General features: G+C 41.7%; 1 pseudogene; it reads right to left on the reverse strand.

Annotated features, from left to right (window-relative positions):
- LOC140895942 (dynein axonemal heavy chain 11-like) overlaps nt 1-27775 on the reverse strand; it is a 175709-nt pseudogene that overhangs the window by 138337 nt on the left and 9597 nt on the right.

The raw sequence follows: 27775 nt of genomic DNA on the forward strand, positions 1-27775 counted from the left end.
GAAAAGAAACCCAACACACTGCCATGGCTGTTAATTTACACTGAGGAACAAATGATAGAAACATTAAAATTTAAATGGACAACAGGGATTTCAAAGAGTCATAGTTCTGTCAATCCCAGTCCTTGTCAACCTTGAGGGGTTTCTTTTAGCCAAATTTTAGAATGAGAGAGAGAAAAAAACAAAAAAACAAAACCACAACCCTCCAGGTAGATGCCAAACATAATTTTTGCCGACAAGTAAATAATGAAAAGATTCCTAAATCAAAGTGACTAAACAAACATTAGGGCTCAACTCAGCCCTGGTGTAACTCTATTGAATTCAGCAGAATTGTACCTGCTTATGTTCACTCTCTCTCTCTCTCTCTCACTTTCATACCTCCCTATTACATGAGGAACATAGGGCTTTCACCACTGCCTTCCATCTTCACCAGTCTCCTACTGCAGACTTAGCTTCTTCCATTGTCATTCTGGTAGCTTTCAATTCTGCTTCTATTGTGTATATCCATGTTATCCTTGGCCTACCTCATTGCCTCTTGCCCTGGGGGGGTTCTAGTCCAATGCTGTCTTACATCATTCAGGCCTTTTCTCCATGTATGTCCTAGCCATCTCCATTTTTGTTCCATAATTTCTGGTCCTATCAGTGCCATATAGTACAACCAGCTTTACATATATTCAAAGTTTAGTTTGAAGAACACAATTTCTGTTTCTCCAAAATGGATTTAGAGTAGCAAAGGCATGTCTGGCTTTAATGTCTTCATCTGTTCCACCTGTTGTACTTACAATGCTTCCAAGATATGTACAACATCAGACATCTTCTATGTCAGTCCCAGAAAACATTACTGGTATTTTTTGTTGTGCGTTGATTCTCATGACTTTCATTTTCTGTGTTGATTTTCAACCCTATTAATTGTGAATAGGCCTGGAGATCATTTGTTTTGGTTTGCATGTTTCTACAGGTATGGAATAGCAAGCTGATACCATCTGCAAAGTCAAGTTCTGTAACTTCTGTGTCAAAGTCCATTGTATGCCCCTTAGTTGTTCTGTGGTCTCTCTCTTTATACAATTCACTACCAATAAAAAACTACCTGTAGTAACCTTGAATGGCTTAATCAGTTCATTGTTATGTATTACTTGGCATGTCATATTTTCATAGAAAGTCTGAATGACGTTCACAAATTTCTATGGGATGCATAGTGTCACAGCAACTTCCATAAAATTGTTCTATCCATTGTACCAAATGCATTTTAGAAATCTATAAAAATAATATAAAGCGGTGACTGCCATTCAATCAATAGTTCTATGATGATATGTAAGGTTACTATTTGATCAATACATGATTTCTCCTGTCTGAACTCTGCCTGTTCTTGTCCTAACCTTTAATCTACTGCTTTCTTTATTCTATCTAGAATAATATGTGTAAATACATTACTTGGAATAGAAAGCAATTGAATGCCTGTCCAGTTTTTACACTGACTGATGTCTTTCTTTGGCGTCTTCGCTACAATTTTCCCACTCATTTGGTATTTTTTCTTCTTCACGTATCTTTTGTGAGAGGCTTATTGAAATGTCTACTATGTTCTTTAAGTCTGCTCTAAGAACCTCCATTGGAATGTTATCTGGACCTTGGGCCTTTCCATTTTTTAACCAACTGACTGCCCTTTCTACATCTACTCTGCTGTTGGGTCCTAGTTCAATGTCCACATCTTCTCCTTCTGGCCTCTGGGGGATTGACCACTGGCTCGCCATTCAGTATTGATTATAGTACCACCTCCATATATTTAATTGTTCTGATGTCTTCATTGTTAAGTTGCCCTCATTGTCTTGAACTGGTTGGTTAGTATTTGTTTTTCGTCCTGACAACTGTCTAACGATGTCTGTGTAATTTTGTGCCGCAGCGATCTGTGCATCTGTTTCTATTTGGTCTAAAAATCTCATTTCTCTTTCCTAACATTTTTTTGGCCTCTTTGTTCTTTTCAGCATATTCCTCTGGGAGCCATTCTGTCTGTGTTCTTCCTTGATTTAGTATACACTTAATTTTGAGTCTTTTTGTATTTTCTGCCATATATCCTCAGATCACATTTGTTGTGATGTTTCTTCCTGAATCACAGCACTTCACCACAACTACTAATGAAAATTTCCTTTACAGGTTTCCATTACCTTTCTACCATTCCATCATCTTCATCTTCAAGCACCTGGTATCTATTTGCTAGTTTAATTCTAAACTCTTGCTGTGTTGTCATCTGTTATAGCATGGTGATATTATAACATCTGATATTATAACATGAGCATCTTTGTTGTTCAGATCTTTTTTTTAATTTTTATTCTCAATTTAGCTACCATTAGTGTGTGGACCATTCCGACATGTGCTCTGTTCCTGTTTTGTACCACCTTCTACAGTTCTTCTCCATTTGCATAGAATTGAAATGTGGTCAGTTTTGTTCCCTGTTCTGAGGACCTCCAAGTTATTTTATCAGCAAACATTTAATCATTTTCATCTATTTCACCAAGGTCTTGTGTGACAAAGTTCCTCCTCTACCTTGGTGGGTCCTGCGCTTATTGGCAGATTTGCTCGCCTCAGAGATTCACAGCAGCCCTCAGTTTGGCCACTTTAGTGGTTCAAATCTGCTGTTTTACTCAGATAACCTCATCACTGGCCAGGATGGGGAAAAGAAAGGAGACCAATCCCCGCAGTCTCTGCTGACCCAGCATGTGGGTCGGGGAACAGCCCAGAGACCTTCCCTCTGGTGGAACCCACAGTCCAGGTCAACTCCTCCTGTGTCTGATCAGGAGTTGGGAGGTTTGGGGGGAACCCGGGCCTGCCCTCTACTCTGGGTTCCAGCCCAGGGCCCTGTGGACTGCAGCTGTCTAGAGCAGTGATCTCCAAACTTTTTTGATCGCGCGCCCCTATCAGTAAAAAGTTTTTGAGCATGCACCCCCAATATATGTATATTTATTTATGTATAAATTATATACATGTACTACTGTACTAATATATTATGTATATTATAAAACATACCCAAAAAATTGAAATTAGAAAAGGATGAAAAACAACATTTTAAAAATATTTTATTTTATTTTATTTATTAACGGTACAAAAAATCTTTTTGGTCTCACTAAAAAAATAATAATAATAATATGTGTAGTGAGAGCAATGTGATTGAATATGCTTCATTATTTTTGAAAATCTTGGTTTAACACTTTGTGATGCAGAGATTCGAAGGTCTGGTTCTAAGTTCAGTTTATTTCGCACCTTGGTTTTAATGGCTGTCATAGCTGAAAAAGATGCCTCACAAAGATTCGTAGATCCAAATGGAAGTAGTACAGCATTGGCTGCGCTTACTAAATCGTGATACTCATTTTTCAATCCCATCCACCAATTATGCAAAGGCTTTGTTGAAATTCGGCTTGTAAATTTCCATCTTCCCTGATGTCAATCAGTTGTTCTTGCAAACTAATTGGAAGGTGTTGCATTTTTATATTTTTAACATATGGGTTCAAAACCCACTCAAACTCTTCGTTTGGAAGATTTTTAAACAGGTTAGAAAATTCTGTTTCCAAGTTTTTTAAGTGTGCAGATATGAGAGTTTTTATAGGTGACACACTTACATCGTTTTCAGCAACAAAATCACATAACGATGGCAACGCTTCCAAACATCCGTTTTCAAAATGCTCTCTCCATAGCAGTTACTTTCTCACTCATTGTTAAAAAGTCACCTTTACCTTGAAGGGACAGATTAAATGTCGATTTTTTTGAAAATATCTGCTAGGTAGCATACCACTGCCAGCCACTTGTCATCACAGAAAAGGTCAGCAAATTTGTCTTTTTGTAAAAGAAAAATGCGCAACTCATCTTTAAGTTTGACAACTCTTTTAAGCACTTTGCCACGAGATAACCAGCGAACCTATGTGTGGTACAAAAGATTATCATGGTCACTCCCCATCTCATTACAAAGTATTGTAAAGATTCTACTATTTAAAGGTCTTGTTTTTATAAAATTAACCAAATCGATGATATCCTATAGCACTTTGTGCACTTCTGGCTCCAACTTCTTTGCTGCAATAGCTTGCCTATGAATGATGAAGTGAATGAATTTTACGTGTGGTGCTATCTCTGTAACCTTACCTCAGAATCCTTTCTTTATTCCAGTTGAAGCAGCCGCTCCATCAGTGGTTACACTTACACAGTTTTTCCATAAAACATTGTTTTTATTAAAGAAGTCATTTACTGTTGAGAATATATCTTCTCCGGTATATCTGTCCTTTAGTGGCTCACAAAAAAGTAGTTCTTCGTGTATTTGATTATTGAAACAGAATCTAGCAAATACCATAAGCTGAGACACGTTAGAAACAGCTGTACTTTCATCCAACTGTGTAGTAAACCTCCCGCACTGCGTAATTCATTCTAATACTTCTTTCTTCAAATCTTCAGCAATGTTTTCTATGCATCTTCCATCAGTATCTGCTGACAAAGGAATGCATTTTAGTTTGTCGCCATATTGTTTTCCATGTATTATTTCAACCATTTTTACCACGGCAGGAAGAACAAGTGTTTCCCAATGGTATGCGGCTTTTTGTCTTTTGCTATTAAGTAAGAAACCTCATAAGAGGCCTCTAAACATTTATCATTAAATTTAATGAAATTTTGTAAAGTACTGGATTGAGTATCGCATGACTTTAAACATTGCTGAAAAAATTGTAGAGGTTTGTCTTCATGTTCTGGATGCTTAGTTTTTAAATGTCTTGCTAATCTTGATGGCTTCATACTATCATTAGCTAATATCTCAAGGCACAATATACACTTAGGGTGAGATTCATCGTTAACGATAGTGGATGTCAATCCATATTTCAAATAGTCTTCTTGATAATTTTGAATTTTTTTGGCCGACTTCCTGTCAGATCTGATTAAATCCTCATTGTTTTTACCTCATAATGTGGCTGATGAAGAGCTCGTACTAGGAGTAGGATACCAGGGTCTGTGATAATGTGGTGATATGCTTCGGTGGTCCGGCCTGGTTTGATTGAAAACACGTCCTGGTACCGGTTGATCATCTCAGTTACCTCCTTCTTCTGGTTTGGTGTCAGATCAGGGGATATCCTGATCTGCTCATGTAGGTTATTTCCCTGGATTGGGGCCTCTTGGGCCACCACACATGCCTCTCACTAGTGCCAAGATTTCAAGAGGTTAATGTGATAAATCTGTTCTTGTTCCGGCGTCCTGGCTGCCACACCTTGTAGGCTATTTCCCCCATGGGTTCAACCACCTCATAGGGCCCCTGCCATTGGGCCAGAAGCTTGCTTTCTGCCGTGGGTACCAACACCATCATCCAATCCCCTGGTTGGAACTGTCGGACTTTTGCCTGGCGATTGTAATGGGTTCACTGGGCCTCCTGTGCCTTTTCCAAATGTTCCCGTACAATAGGGGTGACTCAGGCTATCCGGTCTCACATCTGCAATACATGTTCTATTATATTTCTCCCCTCATTGGGTTTCTTTTCCCAGATCTCTTTGGCGATATCTAGCATGCCACAGGGGTGGCACCCATATAATAACTCGAAGAGGGAAAATCCAGTTGAGGCCTGAGGTACCTCCTGGATAGCGAACATAAAGTAAGGTAGTAGGGTGTCCCAGTCCTTCCCGACCCGACTTACCACCTTCCTTATCATAGCCTTGAGGGTTTGGTTAAACCTTTCTACCAGCCCGTCAATTTGTGGATGATAGACTGAAGTTCTCAGGGTATGTATATGGAGCAGCGTACAGAGGTCCTTCATTAGCTTTAACATAAATGGAGTTCCTTGGTCTGTTAATATCTCTTTCTGTAGCCCCACTTGGGCAAAGATCCCCACAAGCTCTTTGGCTATCATTTTAGAGGCTGTGTTCCGCAGGGGGATGGTTTCTGGATAGCGAGTAGCATAGTCCAAAACAACAAGTATATATTGGTGGACCCAAGCCGTCTTCTCCAGGGGTCCCACTAGGTCCATGGCTATTCACTCGAAGGGGACCTCTATGATGGGAAGGGCTACTAAAGGTGCCCTCAAGCGGGGACAGGGACTGGGACTGTGCAACTGACACTCTGGGCAGGATGCACAGTACCTCCGCACTTCTTCATGTACTCCGGGCCAGAAGAACTGTCGTAGGACCTGTGCCAGGGTCTTCTCTACCCTCAAATGCTCCCCAAAAAGATTACTATGGGCAAGACTTAATACAGCATTCTGGTGTTTTTGAGGTGCTAGGATCTGCTGTACCTTCTGCCCCTGTACTGGTGCAAAGCTTCTTCATTATGAAGTAGGGTCCTGGTCCCTGGGTTTTCTCTTCCACGGGAACTCCATCTATTTCGGTCACCTCTTTCCTAATGTTGTCATACCTTGGGTCTTCAGCCTGGTCCCATCCAAAATTTCCTCTCCCGGGGCTGGTCTGTCCAAGTTCTAGGGGGCCAGTCTCTGTTGCCTCTACTGGTTCAGAGGCGTTAGGGTATGGGTCAGACTCGGGTGCTTCTCTCTCCTGGGTGGCCTCCTGTTCAGCTGCTCAGGTCTGCCTACCTACAAGAGTGACCCTCTGGCTTTGGGTCAGTATTTGGGTTCCTAAGGCCTTAGCTGCCCTTCTTTCCCTTTTCGTCTTTCTACCCTGTCTGGGAGTGGAGAACAAATCTGGGGATATCTCAGAGAAGATTGGGGGTTGACAGTCCACTGTGGATGCCTCACTAATTTCAGGGTTCCCCTCTTTCTCCAATCCCCCTACTGAGAGTAAGTCTCCAAACCCTGGGAAGTCCCTCCCTATGAGCAATGGGTATGGGAGTTTAGGGACTACACCTGCTGCTACCTCAGTAGTGTTCCCTTGGATCTCAATTTTTACTGGGATGCTGGGGTAGTAACTGACTGTCCCATGGACACGTTATCCCCGTACGTTTAGCCTACAGCAATTGACTATGCTTCACAAGCCTCCCCGAGACAAGCGTGATAGCACTCCCCGAATCAACCAGTGCCATAGTCTCTACCCCATTTAGTTTCACTGGTCTGGTGTACATATGTGGGGTTAGTGAGACCCCCCACAAAGTGGATTAGGGAGCATGGGTCTGCCCAGTTCCCCAAGTTACACTGCATAGGCTTCTCAGCATTGGGACATTGTGCAGCTACGTGTCGCCAACTCCCCGTGGGCATAACATCTGTATGGAGCCCTAGGCGTCCCCCGGTCTCTTAGTTTGGGCAGTCTAACATCACGATCTTCTTCCCCCTCAGTGCTCCAACTCTTTGTGGCCTCTGGTGGGCCTTCAGCCCCTCTCTTTTTTCACCTGGGCCCTCCTGGTGGCCCAGTCACCTGAGCTCTAGGGCTTGGTGCTGCTAGTTTAACCCAGGGTGCCTCTTCCTTAACTGGTCGGGTCAGCTCCCTCGCTGCCCTTCGCCTCTCCACCAGAGCGACAACCTCGTCATAAGTGGAGGGTTCGTTCTGGCTTACCCATGCGCAAAGGTCTAGCAGTAGTCCCCTCATGTATCAGTCAATGAACAGAACCTCTAGTATCTCTTCCGGACTCCGGGACTCAGTTCGCAACCATTTTCATGCAAGATGGATGAGGTCATACAATTGGTTTTGTCTTCCTGGTACCTTCACACGTGATACCGCTGGGCCCGCACTGCGGTCATTACCCCAGATCTGGCCAGGATCTCTGCTTTCAGCTTCGGGAAGTCTGCTGCAGCCTCTTCAGGCAGATCATAGTAGGCCTTTTGGGCCTCCTCACACAGGAATGGGGTGAGGATGCCAGATCACTGATCTCGAGGCCAGGCCTCCCATAGGGCTGTCCTCTCAAAGACAAGGAGATATGCCTATATGTCGTCCTTCCCCGTCATTTTCTGCAGGCAATTGCTGGTCTGTATATTCCATACATGGCCACGGTTCATCTCCGTAAGGGCCTTCACTTGGTTTACCAGTTCACACAACATAGCACGGTCTTGAGCAGCCTGGTCAATCAACAAGGGATTAGTCTCATGCTGCAACCGTACTGCCTCCTGTTGGGCAGCCGTGGCTTGTATCAGTGCCCGCACTACATCCTCCGTTGTGGTGAAAAAAAATAAACCCACCATTTTTTTTTTTAACACCCTCCTTCTTCCGCCGCGCTGTGCACACCAGATCCCACCACTAACACCAGTTTTGACAAAGTTCCCCCTCTACCTTGGTGGGTCCCGTGCTTATTGGAGGATTTTCTCGCTTCAGAGATTCATGACAGTCCTCAGTTTGGCCACTTACATGGCTCAAATCTGCTGTTTTACTCAGATAACCTCATCACCGGCCAGCATGGGGAAAAGGAAGGAGAACAATCCCTGCAGTCTCTGCTGACCCAGCATGTGGGTCGGGGAACAGCCCAGACCTTCCCCTCTGGTGGAACCCACAGTCCAGGTCAACTCCTCCTATGTCTGATCAGGAGTTGGGAGGCTTGGGGGGAACCCAGGCCTGCCCTCTACTTCGGGTTCCAGCCCAGGGCCCTGTGGACTGCAGCTGTTTAGAGTGCCTCCTGGAACAGCTGCACAACAGCTACAATTCCCTGGGCTACTTCCCCATGGCATCCTCCCAACACCTTCTTTATACTCACCACAGGAACCTTCTCCTGGTGTCTGATAATGCTTGTACTCCTCAGTCATCCAGCAGTATGCCTTCTCACTCTCAGCTCCTAGTGCCTCTTGCTCCCCAGCTCCTCGCATGCACGCCACAAACTGAAGTGAGGTCCTTTTTAAACTCAGGTGCCCTGATTAGCTAGCAAACTATAGAGCTGTTTTTCAAGAGCTAGCATGAGTCCCACTATCCCAAGTAGGTTGACCTAGACTGGGAGGTTCGAGCCAGCTCAGTCCAAAATGCAGTATAGACATACCTAACGGGTTCCTGAGGAAGAGTAGACTCACTGCTTGCGCACCACCTTATGGCTGGACACAGTCTAGCACAGGGGATCTCAAACTGGGGTTGAGACCCCTCGGGGGTCAAAAGGTTCTTACATGGGGGGGTCGTGATCTATCAGCCTCCACTCCAAACCTGGCTTTGCCTCCAGCATTTATAATGGCATTAAATATATTTAAAAGTGTTCTTAATTGATATGGAGGGGTCACGCTCAGAGGCTTGCTATGTGAAAGGGGTCACCAATCCAAAATTTGAGAATCACTGGTCTAGCTGGCTGTCTTTGTCTAGCACTCTTCACTAATGGCCCCTCTTCTAGTGACTTGGCCCTCTGGCCAGGTCATGTTTTAATTCCATGCCTTCTGAGGTTAAAAAAAATTACAACTCAAAGTCAAAAAAGTCTTACTACAAAAGAGGTTTTCTGCCACCTTTGGAGCTATCCCTTGGCCCAAAGTTTAGGCTCAGTCTTTAGCCTAAATAGTCCTTACATCAGGCTTGAACCTTTCCTTGTGCCTGGATGGGGAACACTGCCCCACTCTCTGCTCCAGGTTCTGGCCCAGGGACCCTTTATTGAGCAGCTAGGGCAGCTCCTTCAAACACGTTGCTATTTCCCTGGGCTACTTTCTACCCCTGAGCCCCTTGTGCTGCTTCCTTGAATCTTGTGCTTAACACAGCCTCTCTTCTGGTTTCTCCCTATGTCCTCCCAGCTTCTCCTTTCTCTCCAGGAATGTCGACCCCTCAGGACTGCCTCTCTGTGCCTTTTCAGGGCCCAACACAGGGAATAATTCCTACCCTGTAGCCTTCTTCAGTCTGCCTTCCTCAGACTCTTCCCAGAGAAAGGGAACTGCCTACCTCCTCTTTCCTGGGTTTCTCTATTTTGGGACCTTCTGTAGCTTTCACTGCCTTCTTTTATTAAGTTGATCCAGCTCCTGCTCAATGGGGTCTAACCACAAATTGAGCTTGATGCACCCTCCAGATGCAGCGAAGTGGGCTAATTGAGCTCTCAGACTCCTTTGTTCACCTGTGTGGGGTAAACAGCTAGGGTTGCCAGTTTTGGTTGGTAGTATTCCTGGAGATTTTCATCACATGACAATCTTGAATTCAAGATTAATCTTTAATTCCTGGGGTCTCCAGGCCAATCCTGGAGGGATGATAACCCTATAGACAACCCATCACAGTCCCCCAAAGTCCCACACGCCATCAGTTGTGGGCTGTGTGCTCGGAGAAGAGAATGGGGCTGGGGAGAGGAAACTGCAGTTGAGACAATGTCTGACAGACATCCCAGTATGTGTCCCATAGATTTACTTCTCCCTGCCCGTTTTGCAGGCAAGGTGAATCAATGGAGGTGGAGGAGTCGGGAGAGAGCAGTCCCTGTAATCTTCCAAACACACAGACTGTGATTGTGCCTGGTCCTTGCACAAAAGGGTGCTTAGGAAGGCTCCCTGCACTCTTTCCCTCCCACTCCCCTCTTGCACATCGATATAAGGGCCAGGGACAACCTAGCTCATGAAACTGGAAAAAAACTAGTAAATGCTAAGAAATTATATTTCAAAGCTTAAACTGTGTTGCCTATGCACCACATACTATTTGTTCCGTGTGTTAGTGTTACCTTTCTGATGCCAGGCCATATTATTTAGAGCTCTGAGGTTGTCAGCTATCAAACTAAGGAGGGTCAGGACAATTAAGTGCTTAGATGGAAGACACTCAGAAAAACCTAGGATCTGCAGAAAGGGATGTTGAGGATTACGTTTTTCCCTCCAAGATGCGAAACCAATACTCCAGCACAATGCTATAGTACAATGTGTTGAAAAGGTGCCATTTTTCACATGGGAAATTAGTTCTATTTGTGTTCAGTGTCCAAATTCTAGCTTGAACAACTATATATTGCCTACCACATATTTCCCACTCCTCTAAAATCAAATGGAGAAATTATCTTTAATCATGCAGAATGGCTGCTGCTTTCCATCCCAGAGATGGCTGCATTTCAGTACTAATTGAGCAAAAGCTCAATAGGATCCTTCTACACAAAAATGGCACATGAATATAAAGTATTAATACGATTTTAGAAAGTTAGATTCAGGCTGGCTGTGGTGTCATTCACAACTCATTAAATATACTGTACACTTGTAAATGCTGTTTCTTAATAGCCATACATCTCTATGTGCACTGTATTTCTAGTGATTACAGAGCTACTTGGGTGATTAATGTCACTTGAACTTCAACTTTCTGCCTTTCAATCACACAGAATCACACCAGAATCATACAACTACTGTCCAGATATATGCAGTTTCTCTTATTACTTAATTACAGTAGATCATACCTAGAGAGGGACATCTGGTTCCATTTCAATGTCTGGAATTTTTTTCAGCCCAGAGAGTAAATTTCTTTGTATCAGGGTCAATGAAGTAATCAAAAATTGTCCCTTGGGAAGGAAATTTTATTGTTCTCATTTCTTTGATCCACCACCTGCTAAACTCCATGTGGTGATCAATTAGCTGGGGAAAAAAACAAAAACCAAGAAAGACAAAAAATATCAAGAGACATGGCTAGTCCTTATATATTTCTACTCTACAACAGCAATAGAGAGAGGTATCTGAAAAGGTTCATGGGCTCATCTCCACATCCAGTGCTTTCCCAATACTTCCCCAAAACTCATCTGAACAACTATCCTCTGAAAATTGGCTAACAGCACTCATGAGATCAGACTTTTTTTTAAATTTTGAAGTCTCCTGTGCATCCTGCTTTCAGCTATAGTATAATTCTGCAAGAATATAGCTTTTTCCATAATATTTTCTCATTTATCATTTCAAACAAAAACCCCAAAGCACAAAATTACATGAGAATTATAGCAAACGAACAAAGGGAGACTGGATGGCTTAGCAAGTTGGTGCCTGCATGTGAACCCTTCCATTCCTTGGTTTCTGGTTCAAATTTAGCTCCACTCACTATTGTGTCCCATGTTACAAAAGAGTTCCTTAAATCAAAGAATTAAGACTTGATACCAAGTTACATAAACCATGAAAATTTATATCACTTATTAAACTCTCAAAATCTGGCCTCAGCATGCTCTATCTAGACTCATTAAACAAAATGGGTGTAATATCTCCTTTGGTTATTTGAAAGTCCGGCTGAGGAATCTGAAGTAAATATCCCTAAAATGGTAGTTAGCCGTAACAAAAAAGATGTTAACACCTGCCAGCTATTGGTTGGTCTATGGCATGAGAAATGAGTTGGTCAGTTCAGGCCAGTTCCCAGTGGTCAGGTCTAGCACCACAAAACATATGATCACAGCTGGCACTCAGCAAAGAAGACACTGAGCTGTGAGGAGAATTGAAGAGTCTAGGTAGGATGGTGTGCCCACGGGAAAGGACATACAGAGGGGAGAAAGGAAGCTATTATCAGATTAAAGTTACTTTTCAATGTATAACGTAGGTTTAATATTTATTGTAATGCTGGCTAAATGAAACTTAAACATTGCAAACAGACACCATTTATTTCATTGTTAAGATGTACACAAGAGATTCAGTCTCCAGCACTTATTTTTAAATAATATGTCCCTTGTAACCGAGTTGAAACTATGTCTTTTGTAGCTTGCAGTCCTGAGTAATGAAATGTGCATATGACATGAAGAACTTGTAAGAATTTCAAAAATGAAGCAATTACAGAAATATTTTATCCTTCTTTGGGTTCAGTCACTCACCTGATCCTGGAAGAGAACTCCACTGAAAGGCTGGATGCTTGCAAATGCAAAATGTATTTCATAGAGTTCATGAGGAGAGTCTGGGGAGTATTCTCTGGTGTCAGAAGACAATCCAGTAAAAATCACAAAGTCTACAATAAAGAGAGCAGGTCAGAGGCTTTGTTGAAGTCCACAGATTTTTTGAAATTATTATTAATTTAAAATTAATAATAATAATAATTTCCAGTTCTCTCACACCTTTTATTGAGACATCAAAGAAATCTTTACAAACATTAAATCTCACAACATCACCATGAGGTAATTATAACTACTTTATAGATAGATAAATAGAAGCACCTCAGAGGCAAAGCGTTGGGAATATAACTCAGGAATCCTGACACGCAGTCCTTGCACTAACCAGCAGACCACTCTTCCCCCAATAGCTGCTTCAAAAATATAATACGGAAATGCTAATGATTAGGGCCTATGCCACAGCTCATTGAAGTCAACAGAGGACTTCCATTGGCTTTGGATCAGGGCCTATATGAATAAACTTGTAGTATTTTATTACAAAATTAAAAATAAAATTAGGATTAATAGTTTCTGTTCAAAGAAAAATATGAACACTTAACATTAAATGGGTGTAAGGGATGCAACTCTACTGTACATGTCTGGGGTACCTGAATCAAAAACCTGGATCCAAATACAACATAACTTTGTGGTGTTCAAAAGCTCGGACCAGATTTGAATTTTGCAGCTAGAGCCCATCGCTAGTATATTATTCATAAATATTTGTTTTTACTTCTCTCCATTCTTTTTCACAACTAAGCCATTTGATCCAGAGAGTATTTTTTAAAAATACTGACTCGCTCTGAAACTCATTACAGAGTGTAACACCTGCGCTTTCATATAAAAATGTCCATGAAATCATTTTTTAAAAAATTTATAGGGGTTTTGGTCTAATTATCCACATGTCCCAGAAGCCCTCTCTATAGCAATTCCTGTTGTTTGCCATGATCATTACTGATCGGGGTAGAACTGACCAACTGCAGGCTTCCTTGCTTCTGAACTGTGCCAGCAAGCCACTTATGACTCCAGCAGATTCTTTTAGTTCAATGAGAATTTAATAATCTGGTTTTTTTCTTTGAGAATTTCCCTTCCCAAAAAAGGGTCATTGCTCAACATGAGGAACAAATTGCTGCCCTCACAAGAGATGGCAGAAAGTGAACTGTGCTTCTCAGAAGCAGAGAATCATCTGACAAACTGCAGCATCAGATCACAAAAATCACTGGTTTCTTTTCCTTCCCATTAAAATGTGGTACACTCGCATACTGTAATGAGTTCTCCTGGATTCTAGAGCAGAACAATGGACTTTCATTTGAAAAAGGAATGCTGTCATTTGTTATAAACGTTCTGAGTCTCCCAAGCATTTTTCCAGGATTTGTACAGATAGATATTTGACACAGAGGACATCATTTCTTTAAGTGGTGTGATCTTAGAGCCAAATCCTGCCCGGTGATGTGGGGATGTGTTAGGCAAGGAAAAGGGCATTCAGCAGTAAATGCCAGCTCAGAGCACCACAGCTCTAAGGAGACATGGTCTGTCAGCTAGGGTGCAATGGCTGCTGTCAGCAGTATGGAGAGGGCACACTGCTTCTTTCCAAAAGAACAACATTCACAGGTCCTCCTGTAGTATCGTGCCCTGCGCTGACAGGATAGCTCCAGAAACATGGCCAGGGCCACTCTCCTTCTCTGCTCCCATCTGGTAAGGGCAGGGTTGGACCCTAAATATAGATTTAGGGCTGTTTTCTAACTACTCTCACGTGATACAAAAAGGAAATGTTCATATTATGTTCTGCAAATGGGATCATGTTAAGAAACAAGCAAATTAGCAAAATACTCTGGAGAACCTGGACAGGCTGATACAATAATATTTTATGTCGGGGATGTCCATTATTCTGTAATAGTACTGAACAAATTATATTAAAATTTCTAATTAAGAAACTGATGGCTGAAGAGAAACAATGATATTTCACAGAAAAAACAACTGAACATAAATGACACTAACATGCACCCCTTGTTATGAAGCAACACTAGGTGACAATCTGGTATATTTCTTGCTCATTTCTATCTCTATTAAATCTTCTGGGATAGATATTGACTCTTTAAAATGTGACTTACATGGAAAACAAGGAAACTCTCTTCCCAGAGAATTCACTACCTAAGCATGGCACGTGATGACAGTTGAACATTAGAGAATATGGGATGAAAAGACACAGAAATCATAGAAATGTAGGGCTGGAAGAGACCTTGAGAAGTCATCAAGTCGAGCTCACAGAGCTGAGGACCGTCCCTGACAGGTGTTTGTCCATCTCATTCTCAAAAGCTTCCAGGGATGGGGATTCCACATGAGCTACAGTAATATGATTGCATGGCTGCTTGTGTTAATCACACTTTGTATAAGCTTTACTTGGTTTATTCTAGTTAAATAATGCGGTAAGGACAGCCTGTGCTGAAAAAGCAGCTCACAGTTAAGTGGTGGTGGTGAAGTGATGGAGAAGGGTAAGTCAGGTATGGTGTTGTAAAATAAGGAATGAACTCTACCATCACACTGATAGAAAGACTTTTCTCTTCAACTACCTACTTCTGCTCTATGCTTTTTGGCTAAATCCAGCAAACTGAGCCATGTGATGCTGTTTATAATGTGGATTGATGTTTGGTAATTGGGTTGAAAACGCCAAAGTATTTCATTTAGGATTGATCTCATTAATCCCAAATCCAAAAATAGGGGTTGGGCAACATTTTCATCTTATTTCTTAAGAAATAACAGTCTTCTTTGGGCTCAGGACAAGCGACACTTCTTCACTATTACTGAGAGGAAATGGCAGTAAAAGGTAGAGCTTTAAATTAGAGACACTTATATTGAATGTGTATGTTATAGGAATATGTACTTATACAAACTCAGCACAGGTATTGAGGGAGTCATAATTCAGTTTTGGTGCTTAAGTGACATTGGCTATTTGGGAGATATTCATGTCCCCCAACATTCATTGGATAGGAGTGCAAAAACGGGCAAATCTGAATTATATTAATATTAGAGAGACAGCCCTGTTGTCCAAAAGTAGATCTGGTTAATACTGAGTGACAGGCTGGTGGAAAGCCGAAAGAGAGAGAATTTACTAATACAAATGGATAGGACTGACAAGAGACTATCCTAGAAACTCAATAAGAGATGGGAAAGATGGGACATACTTTAACTTACCATTGGCTGAAGTTTCATTCTGTGGTGGTATGTAATTAAAACAACATGAAACCTGGTTATCTAACTATTTTAGGTAAAACAGCTATTGTTATTTAATATTCAGACCGTCTGCCAATGTAATAAGACTACTTATCTGGACATTAGTCTGGGTATTCTTAGATGGCATGCAGGAGGATTTCCCATGTATTTGCCAGCCTCTGCACTGGAATTTGGTTGCTAGTGGGGGATAAAGAAGATTTATTTACACAAGAAAAAATTGTAGCATTAAATAAATGATCACTGAGCTCCAGAGTATTGGTGAAAGGAAGAAGGAACAGTGACTTCACTGAAGGGGGCTTTTAAGCAAGGGCATGTTAATGTACTACACATGTCACACTGCCTGCACGCATAACTGTTTGCTAAATCCCAGGCTCAGTTGAGATGTAGCCAATGGAAATTGACCTTTTCCACATGCCAGGAATAGCGCCTATCATTAGTGACAGCATCACACTCCTCTATTGCTCTCTGGCATTATTTTAATGGATTTTATAATGTGTTAAAGATCATATCACAGAACTTGCAAATCCAGACTAAATAAATAATACAAATAAGAATGAAAATCAGGCCTTCACATACATAGACAAATATCAGGAGTAGTGCACACCCCTAAATCAAAGGATACACATTCTAAAATCCTTGGGTAGATAATAGAAAGTCATAATGCAGATGCCCAACAAAGGATGAAAGATTGTAAATATATCTACCATTGCAGTCAGCCAAAAACAGCAATTTCTGTGGATTCATACATGGAACATACCTGACTGCAGACAGGCGTGTGCTATGTGTTCCATGGAACTGTACACTTAGTTTCTTGGGAGCAACATTATCTGTTTTCCATAAGATATTTTATTACCATTATATTTAACTGGACCTGCTGTGTTAGTGATCAGTCTTTGTGCCTTGACACTTTTAACTGGAGAGGGTGGGGACTAGTTTGTGGCTCTAAGAGCTGTCCATGGTAAAGTGAGGTGAAAGAGGCCATGCACTGGTATCAGCTCTCAGAGTCACTGTGCCTGAAGCAGAAAGAACGTCCCAAGCATTGGGAGAATAAACACACCAGCAACAGACTTCGGTAAGGCACATATTGCACTCCCTCCAATGACAGCCCAACACCAACGAGTGATGAAGAATGGTGCCATCTTCTTTTTGATGCAAGGAATAGCTACAAAATGCTGTACATTAAACCATTGCTTCATTGCAATGAGGTTCTACCACACCAACTGTGAAATATTCAAATGTTCTTTTTAAAATCAGAACTGATGAAAAACAGCAGAGTGAAGATTCTGTTGTTGTTGTCACCTGGACCATGCGGCTTTCAGGAATTGGCGTGATAGTTTTTAAGTTGTGCCAGACTTTCTCCAAACAATAAGGAACATATGTGACAAACAGGATGGTCAGATTTGTTCTTTCAGGCTCTGCCTTGCCAGTCTCAATCCAACTAGTTGCATATTTACAGAAATAAAACTAGCAATGAAATAAATAAAAATAATGTCAGCTATCAAGAATTTACACTGATAGCATGAATAACTTCTACTGCTGAAAACCCTGCTCTCACATCTGAGGGCAGAACTTGGCCAAGAGGGATTTACTTACTCTCCTCTGGTTTAACATGTTCAACTTCATATATTGTTAGTGAGTTATGTCTGGAAACCACAAAGTGTGACACACTGTTAACTCTCAATGGGTTTTGACAATCCTCAGCACTGTTCAGGATTGGACATGCAATTTGCTGCATTGCCTCACTTTGTTGCTAGTTCTTTTATATCAGCATTTCCTACTCAATAGTCCAGATGGTTTTTGCTTGAGTGATTACCCCTCCCACACAACTGCTGCTGAACACCTGGAGGGGTGTAACCTAAAAGTTGAGAACCACTGTCTCGACTATTGCAGACAATCTGTAGGGATTTTAATCTAAGCACTGCTCTGGTAGTTGCAGTATTAGTTATGTAGTCCTGCTGAATTAGCAGCTTTCCTGCCACATCAGTGAACTGGATTTTTCAGAATTAAATCCTCAAATAAGACATTAACACAGTTTTAAAAGTCTATTACCACTCAGATTACTTTGAAACCTGCCAACAACAACCAGTCCACTACAAACCAAAGCAAAGGTACCAACAGGATACAATACAATTTTCACGTCCTATTAGCTGTGAAAACTGGTTTCAAATTCAAATAAAAATGGAGCTGCCTGTGTTGGCTCACTTTCAACCAGCTATAAAGCTGGCAGACAATGTCATCAACCAGCAACAATTGTGTGACTCAATACATCTTTTCTGTTGTCTTTGCTATCAACAGATAGCTTTGAGTCAAGCAATATTTGTGACTGCACATTTGCATCACAGATAAAATGTGCTTTTGTTTTATTTACTTGCAGAAAACCTAAGTAGGACAAATCCAGACCTGGTATAAGAAGGGGCAAGTCATTGGAATTGCATTCCTGGCTCCAGGTATAAGCTTGGCTCAAAGTTCTTTTTACATTTTAACTTACTAACAGAAATCCAGTTCTAATATTAGCTTACAGTAGAAATCACACAGTGACAAATAATTCTCTTCTTGTTGACTCCATGAAGAGTCCTCTGGTTGTGAACTATGCCCAGCTGTGGTAAATAATCCTAATAAATATCAGAGAAAGTTGTAAATAATGTGTGGCTACAGGGCATATTGAACTAAAGGGACAATGAAGCATGGCGTTATGGTTACAAAGTCAGTATGGGGGTGAATATTCAAGTCAGCATGAAAAAATGTAACCACGCAACTCCTATTAAAGTGTCTGTGTGTATACTTCATAGACAGTGAATCCATAAATGTTTTACACAATGAAATGATACAGAATACCAAAAGAGTCATGTATAAATTAGAGAATACACTCACAAAATATCCTATCATGGCAAATTCACGCCTATGACATGTACAGTATATATACAGATATGTCTACATGTTTGAGTATATCTGGGGCTGAATGCATCCTTGTATTCACATGGTAACCAATATTGTAATAATCTTTGTACAAAATATGCCTTGTGAGGTATTATTTGAAAATTAATAACTTACCGGTCAATAATATCATGATGAAATGTGTGTTGCAACATTGCATGTAAAGTTATAAATATAAGATGAAATTAGGTCTGAAATACATTTATCAAACAAGTCTGGATAAACCGGTTTCTCAAAGACAAAGGACAAGCCAGCTGTCATCAAAGGTGATGGGCAATCACCAGTCAAGCAGCTATTCTTTTGGCAAGGAAGGCGGGCAGGAACAAACAGATATGCATCTTAGCAAACACAAGCATGAAACCTCTTTCACCATGAGGCTGCATGACTACAAACTCACAACGGGAATCTAGGGGTATCCCTCAGCAACCACACACCACACAACAGAACCAATAACCCAGGAACCTATCCTTGCAACAAAGCCCGTTGCCAACTGTGTCCACATCTATTCAGGGTACACCATCATAGGGCCTAATCACATCAGCCACACTATCAGAGGCTCATTCACCTGCACATCTACCAATTTGATATATGCCAGCAATGCCTCTCTGCCATGTACATTGGCCAAACTGGACAGTCTCTACATAAAAGAATAAATGGGCACAAATCAGACATCAAGAATTGTAACATTCAAAAACCAGTCGGAGAACACTTCAATCTCTTTGGTCACTCGATTACAGACCTAAAAGTTGCAATTCTTCAACAAAAAAACTTCAAAAACAGACTCCAACAAGAGACTGCTGAATTGGAATTAATTTGCAAACTGGATACAATTAACTTAGGCTTGAATAGAGACTGGGAGTGGATGGGTCATTACACAAAGTAAAACTATTTCCCCATGTTTATTCTCCCCCACCCCCCACTGTTCCCCACACATTCTTGTCAACTACTGGAAATGGCCCACCTTGATTATCACTACAAAAGGCTCTCCCCGCCCCCGCCCCGCTCTCCTGCTGGTAACAGCTCACCTTAAGAGATCACTCTCATTACAGTGTGTATGGTAACACCCATTATTTCATGTTCTCTATGTATATAAATCTCCCCACTGTATTTTCCACTGAATGCATCTGATGAAGTGAGCTGTAGCTCACGAAAGCTTATGCTCAAATAAATTGGTTAGTCTCTAAGGTGCCACAAGTACTCCTTTTCTTTTTGCAAATACAGACTAACACGGCTGCTACTCTGAAACCTCAAGAAAATGCATTTCAAAGGGTGACAACTTCAAAAGTGGGGAGAAAACACCTCAGGTTCTCTCCCCCTATCCATCTCTCGCTCTTTTTCAGCTAAGAAAACAAAAGAAACAGCTGTTGGACTTTGGGAGCAGATCTTAGCGTCAGAATTTGTCAGCAATGTTCTTGGAAACATGGAGTAAGGGTCTTCACCTTGAACCAAGTCTAGTTTGTTAAGTTTTAGTACTAGTGTTTTATCTTTATTTGTCTTGTAACCATTTCTGACTTTAATGCTTTATACTAGTACTCACTTAAAATCTATCTTCTTGTATGGAAATAAACTTGTTTTATTCTTTAATCAAAACTAATCTGGTGTTGTGAACTGTGGGGGTAACAGACTGTTTTATATTGATTCCCTTAGAGGGGCAATGGCCCTAAAATATCTGAAGTGACCAGGACACAGAGGGCTGGACAGTGCAGAACACGTTTGGGGTGGGGGTGGCAGGGGGAATTTGAGACTTGGAGTGTGCTGGGGTCACCCTGCAAATAGCAACCATGGCTGCTAGAAGCCAGTGTGTGGCTGGTGTTTGCTGATGGGCTGCTGGGGTTAGAATTGCTGGACCAGGGCTGTGGCTATACACAGACACTCTGGGTGTGACCTGCATGCTGGCAGGGTGTTTGTGAGCAACCCAGGTGGGAGCCACAGCAGCAAAGCATTGTGAGGCACCCCAGGTTGCAGGGCAAGGGTGACAGCCCCTCACTGGTCTGGACTGCACCCCAGAACGTCATAATACCCACACACACAGAGGCCCAAATTGCGGCATTTAGCTATTATCCCCACTAGGGGCAGTTGGGAGCACCATTGACCAGTGCAAAGTTTGGGGAAGGATCATGCATCAGGTATCATGCTATGGCGCCATCTCCTTCCTGTATCAGTTTGAAGAGCGGGGTTGAAGAAGCAATCAAATATATGGAGAAGATTGTTCTTCTCATTGCCCATGCACCAGAAGCAGTATGGAGATTTTGTGCATCTCTTTGAGGCACGATCTTGTCAGTACTCTTCTTGATGCACTGCAGCTACGCAAAATCTAGCCTTTTTGAATCAGAACATATGGGACCAGATTCTGATCTAAGTTATACTGCTGTAAATCTGGAAATAATTTCACTGAAGATTATGTGGATTTGGGCCTTCTGACTTTAATCTGCTTTAAATTTGAAGATATAGATCAGTCAATAATTAAACAATCCTTTGCTAAAAGACTAATCTGAAGCTATTATTAATCTGATAATCATACTCACAGACTCCAGCCCAGGTCCAGTGTTTTGAGACAGAGGATGACAGCTCTGGAGACTGTGGCTGGAGTTGCTTACTGAAGATGGTCAATAACAAACATTTAGTTGCTTTGATATTGTTAATGAAATACATTCTTTACTTCCTAGAGTTAAAATCTAAACAGAAAATCACTTTCAGAATGCACTGTCACAATTCCATGATGTTTTAAAATGAATGTAGTTTTTGCATACATAAGGCTCATGTAGCACACTTCTTTGCTAATCAACTACAACTGATACAAGAATATGATGTTACTGGTGAAATACTGAAGTGATTTCATAGAATCATAGAATAGAATATCAGGGTTGGAAGGGACCTCAGGAGGTCATCTAGTCCAACCCCCTGCTCAAAGCAGGACCAATCCCCAATTAAATCATCCCAGCCAGAGCTTTATCAAGCCTGACCTTAAAAACTTCTAAGGAAGGAGATTCTACCACCTCCCTAGGTAACGCATTCCAGTGTTTCACCACCCTCTTAGTGAAAAAGTTTTTCCTAATATCCAATCTAAACCTCCCCCACTGCAACTTGAGACCATTACTCCTCATTCTGTCATCTGCTACCATTGAGAACAGTCTAGAGCCATCCTCTTTGGAACCCCCTTTCAGGTAGTTGAAAGCAGCTATCAAATCCCCCCTCATTCTTCTCTTCTGCAGGCTAAACAATCCCAGCTCCCTCAGCCTCTCCTCATAACTCATGTGTTCCAGACCCCTAATCATTTTTGTTGCCCTTCGCTGGACTCTCTCCAATTTATCCACATCCTTCTTGTAGTGTGGGGCCCAAAACTGGACACAGTACTCCAGATGAGGCCTCACCAATGTCGAATAGAGGGGAACGATCACGTCCCTCGATCTGCTCGCTATGCCCCTACTTATACATCCCAAAATGCCATTGGCCTTCTTGGCAACAAGGGCACACTGCTGACTCATATCCAGCTTCTCGTCCACTGTCACCCCTAGGTCCTTTTCCGCAGAACTGCTGCCTAGCCATTCGGTCCCTAGTCTGTAGCGGTGCATTGGATTCTTCCATCCTAAGTGCAGGACCCTGCACTTATCCTTATTGAACCTCATCAGATTTCTTTTGGCCCAATCCTCCAATTTGTCTAGGTCCCCCTGTATCCTATCCCTCCCCTCCAGCGTATCTACCACTCCTCCCAGTTTAGTATCATCCGCAAATTTGCTGAGAGTGCAATCCACACCATCCTCCAGATCATTTATGAAGATATTGAACAAAACCGGCCCCAGGACCGACCCTTGGGGCACTCCACTTAATACCAGCTGCCAACTAGACATGGAGCCATTGATCACTACCCGTTGAGCCTGACAATCTAGCCAGCTTTCTACCCACCTTATAGTGCATTCATCCAGCTCATACTTCTTTAACTTGCTGGCAAGAGTACTGTGGGAGACCGTGTCAAAAGCTTTGCTAAAGTCAAGAAACAATACATCCACTGCTTTCCCTTCATCCACAGAACCAGTAATCTCATCATAAAAGGCGATTAGATTAGTCAGGCATGACCTTCCCTTGGTGAATCCATGCTGGCTGTTCCTGATCACTTTCCTCTCATGCAAGTGCTTCAGGATTGATTCTTTGAGGACCTGCTCCATGATTTTTCCAGGGACTGAGGTGAGGCTGACTGGCCTGTAGTTCCCAGGATCCTCCTTCTTCCCTTTTTTAAAGATTGGCACTACATTAGCCTTTTTCCAGTCATCCGGGACTTCCCCGGTTCGCCACGAGTTTTCAAAGATAATGGCCAATGGCTCTGCAATCACAGCCGCCAATTCCTTCAGCACTCTCAGATCGAACTCGTCCGGCCCCATGGACTTGTGCACGTCCAGCTTTTCTAAATAGTCCCTAACCACCTCTATCTCCACAGAGGGCTGGCCATCTCTTCCCCATTTTGTGATGCCCAGCGCAGCAGTCTGGGAGCTGACCTTGTTAGTGAAAACAGAGGCAAAAAAAGCATTGAGTACATTAGCTTTTTCCACATCCTCTGTCACTAGGTTGCCTCCCTCATTCAGTAAGGGGCCCACACTTTCCTTGGCTTTCTTCTTGTTGCCAACATACCTGAAGAAACCCTTCTTGTTACTCTTGACATCTCTTGCTAGCTGCAGCTCCAGGTGCGATTTGGCCCTCCTGATATGATTCCTACATGCCCGAGCAATATTTTTATACTCTTCCCTGGTCATATGTCCAACCTTCCACTTCTTGTAAGCTTCTTTTTTATGTTTAAGATCTGCTAGGATTTCACCATTAAGCCAAGCTGGTCGCCTGCCATATTTACTATTCTTTCGACTCATTGGGATGGTTTGTCCCTGTAACCTCAACAGGGATTCCTTGAAATACAGCCAGCTCTCCTGGACTCCTTTCCCCTTCAAGTTAGTCTCCCAGGGGATCCTGGCCATCCGTTCCCTGAGGGAGTCGAAGTCTGCTTTCCTGAAGTCCAGGGTCCGTATCCTGCTGCTTACCTTTCTTCCCTGCGTCAGGATCCTGAACTCAACCAACTCATGGTCACTGCCTCCCAGATTCCCATCCACTTTTGCTTCCCCCACTAATTCTACCCGGTTTGTGAGCAGCAGGTCAAGAAAAGCGCCCCCCACAGTTGGCTCCTCTAGCACTTGCACCAGGAAATGACCGCTTTGTGAAAAATGCTTGCCCACAAGTGATATCGTGTTTTATGGTGATTGTTTAGTTTAAGCCGCATAGTTGTTAGTGAGGCATTTAGTGCACTGGATGAGGTACACCACATGTTGTAATAAGCATGTGTGTGACCCATGAATCCTGAAAGGCATGTTGTGAGGGGTATTGATCACTATAGTAGTGGAAATGTCTGCAGGTTTTGCATCTGTTGTTCTGGTGCCACTTTGAGCTCTGGGTAGCTCAGAGGCTTGTATCTTCCACCAATAGAGTTGGTCCAATAGAAGGTATTACCTTACCTACCTGGTCTCTTTCATGTCCTGGGAAAAACACGTCTACATCACCACAAACAACTGTCAGTTTAACAGGTAGACCTTTTCACCATAGATATTCTGTACTACGAACATTGAAAGAACCGCAAGTGTCTGAATGACTTTTCAGTTCTTTCTCATATCATGGGTCCAAGGAAACTGTAACTAGTGGAAGACATTTTCCACTCTTACCAACCTTGATTTTTTTCCCTTTCCCCCTAACTTACGTAACAAAGCTCTTTGGTCTAAATTTTCTCTGCCAGTCTCAGGCTAAAGAAAAATCCCTTTTTCTCTTAAGTTTGAGGGTAATCAAATGGGCTATTTTTCATTGTCAATCTTAGAACAATTTTCAAAAAATGAAAAAAACCCCACATTTTTAAACTACATTTTGTCTTCTAATAACCAAAATTACTTAGGTTAAAGACTTCTAACTTGTTTTATACATTGATCCTCAAAGAAAACTAGTAAATATCCCCACAGGAGTAGTGTAATCCTTAAGGAGTCTTCAATTTTAAAGTTCTTTTCCCACGAATATTATGAATCAACATTTGAGGTTTTGCACATCTTGCAAACTCCACACTTTTCACTACGGAACCAAATCCTGTTTGCGCTCATCATATGAGTCATCCTACATCCATAGAAATTACAAAGTCTGCAAGCACTGCATATGATGCTTTAGAGGCTACAGGAACATCTTAACTTATTTTAGGGCTATTGGCTTATCCTGTGGACCTTGTAAACTCAGAGTTTTTCATTAAAGATCTGCAGACATTCTTTATACAAAGTCCACAGGGTCATCCTTAAACTTAAGCATGTGAGTTATTCTTTTCAGGATTGGGTTCTACACTACAGATTTGAAAAAACTGACCATTCACTAGCTGCTAAATAACTAACTACAATGGTGTTACAAATTGTTTGATAATTGAAGCTTTTGGAAGTCTGTTGTAAGACTGAAATATCAAAAGTAATCAAAATTGATGCAATATCATCATTCACTGCAACAATAATGCATTTGGGGATTTTCATCAGCCTTTAAATAGAAAACAAAAATGCCCCCAAAACATTTAAGACAATTTAGCTGGTTGGCAGAATAATCACCACCCAGAAAATCAGGACGACACATTCTGAATTAACCACAAATTGAACTCACTAAATTATATAGTTTAGCATTAGGTGATGGTTAATTACACTTCAGCTGGTACACTTAACAAAATGAGACATTCCTTAATGGCCAGATGATGGCTGAGGACAGTCAAAATACGACTCCTTGAGCATCTAATGTATGTGGACGACAGGAAAGTCTAGTGGAAGTAGAGATCTTGGCGAGGAAGAGCTATGCTCCTCACTTCTCCTTCTGCACCAGCTCGCTGGCAGAAGCCAGTCCCAGGGGATTCAGACGGCATCATAGTAAAAGGTGCAATAGTGGTTGTTGTTGTGTACTCTCCCATAGTGGAAAAAAGAGTAAAAAGTTTCCCAAGGGAAGTGCTGGAAACCCCAACACTTGAGACTTTTAAAATTAGAAAGGACAAAAGACTAGGAGTATAAGGGAGGGAGAAATCCTACATTGGCAGACAGAAGGACTATATGATCTTTTATGGGTCTGTTCCATTTTTAACTTCTATGATCACATTTGTCCTCAGGCACAATTCCTCCAAGAGCTCCTTGGGAGCGGTGCATCTCTACACATCTCCTACTGCGAGCTCTGGCTTAAAAGTCACAATGGAACCCTTAGAATCTAACAAGAGCTATTCTAGGTGCTGGTTAGGAAAATGTGATTTAAAGGAAGTTTCTACTATTGTGAAAAATTGGGGCAAAAATCTCCTTTCAGATCCTCACAAAGTATCTCAATTCCAACAGTTTGCTCTCCTGCTGCTGTATCCATCATAAAGAAAGACTGCCTCTGTAGTGAACAAAAGGTGATATTTTAATCAATTAAGATTATACAAAAAATACTGAACAATTCAGCTTTCAGCCCCACCCTCTTTCCAGGTTGAACCACAACCTTTACACTTTTACTCTATATTTTACTTCTGTTAAAGTGACAGACACCTTCCAGAAAACACCAAACATGCATCTAGAGAGAGCAGAATACCCAGTTTGAGATCGACCATGAATTTGGCTCTTAGGGTCTACTTATGTAGACTGCTTTTGTACTATGTAAGTTTTGTACTTTTGTACTACTGTCTACTTTTCTACACCGTAATCAATATATATATATTTGCACATATACACACACACATATTAATCTCTCCCCAGTAAGTGAATTAAATGCATAAGTGAATTCTTGTTGAGACCACTTTCATTGTATAGTCTGTAACATTGATTTAAAGGAAAGGTGTTCTGAAAGACTATGATACATATGTTTGTATTCCGCAGAACAGGATTATTAGTAATTTGATACACACAAACCTGTGTGTCAACCATTACCGTGTTTAATGATTCAATCCACATAGGGTCAATATCTCATCTAGCACAGTCCATTTGGGGGCATCAGAGGCTATGACAGAAAGTTCCCTCACAGTGGATAAGAACAAGCCTTCCAGTTATTGAAGAATGAAATTAAGTTCCCATTTACCCTAACCATGTAAACAATGTAAATCTTAAATTTGGCTTATTTCATTTGAGTATTTTCTTGGCAATACCATCTTCCCATTCCCTTGTTGATGGATAAAGACACCCCAAAAGTTCATCTGTGGTGACAGCTTTAGGGTTAATATCATTCCAGAATGGGTTCAGCTTCATGTTAGAATAGGTCTTTTGCAACATCTTTAAGATCTAAAAGACAGAACACAGCCACAGGGAAGTTACATTTTTCCTCTCTCTGACTTGGGAGTAACCTCAGCAACTACAGAGCTTGAACAGGACAGCGGCCACTGACTGAGCCCAACACATGAAACAGATTTTAATAGTTTTTTCTCAATTAGCAGGCAGAACAGGTGTTTTGAGGAGGTACTTAAATGTGTAGTTTACCTGATTTTTCCCTGTTCCACCATTCCTAATTGTGGGGGTCTCAGAGCTAGCAGCTCTTCTAATTGTGTGACCTAAAAATTAACGACAATGAGTGATAAACTTGATACACTGGCTGGCACATTTTACTGGCATCACTAGATAATTAGGGGACTGTAAGAAACAAACTAATATTCAGGATTTCATTTCCCCCTCCATTCACAAAATTATTCCTTGAATGTGTTCTTCAGTGGGGATAGGATAAAGTTTGGGAAGGATACAAGAATTCTCTCGCCCAACAGTTTAACGTGGTGAACCACCCTAGAGATGTGATCATCAAGAAGAGCTGAACATTGTCAAATTATGGGAAACTTCAGATGTGTTTAACTGTGCCAGATATGAGTGGTATTAACCCAAAAGCTTTAGCCATCCCTAACTCAGAATAAGTACACAACGCAATTGTTCACAGTAGCAACTGCACAGCCTTTATTATACTCTTTCTCTGCACTTTGCAGGGATGTACATTTCTATCATCATTC

This window comes from Lepidochelys kempii, chromosome 11 (assembly GCF_965140285.1).
Source record: "Lepidochelys kempii isolate rLepKem1 chromosome 11, rLepKem1.hap1, whole genome shotgun sequence".
NCBI classification, from domain to species: Eukaryota; Metazoa; Chordata; order Testudines; family Cheloniidae; genus Lepidochelys; species Lepidochelys kempii.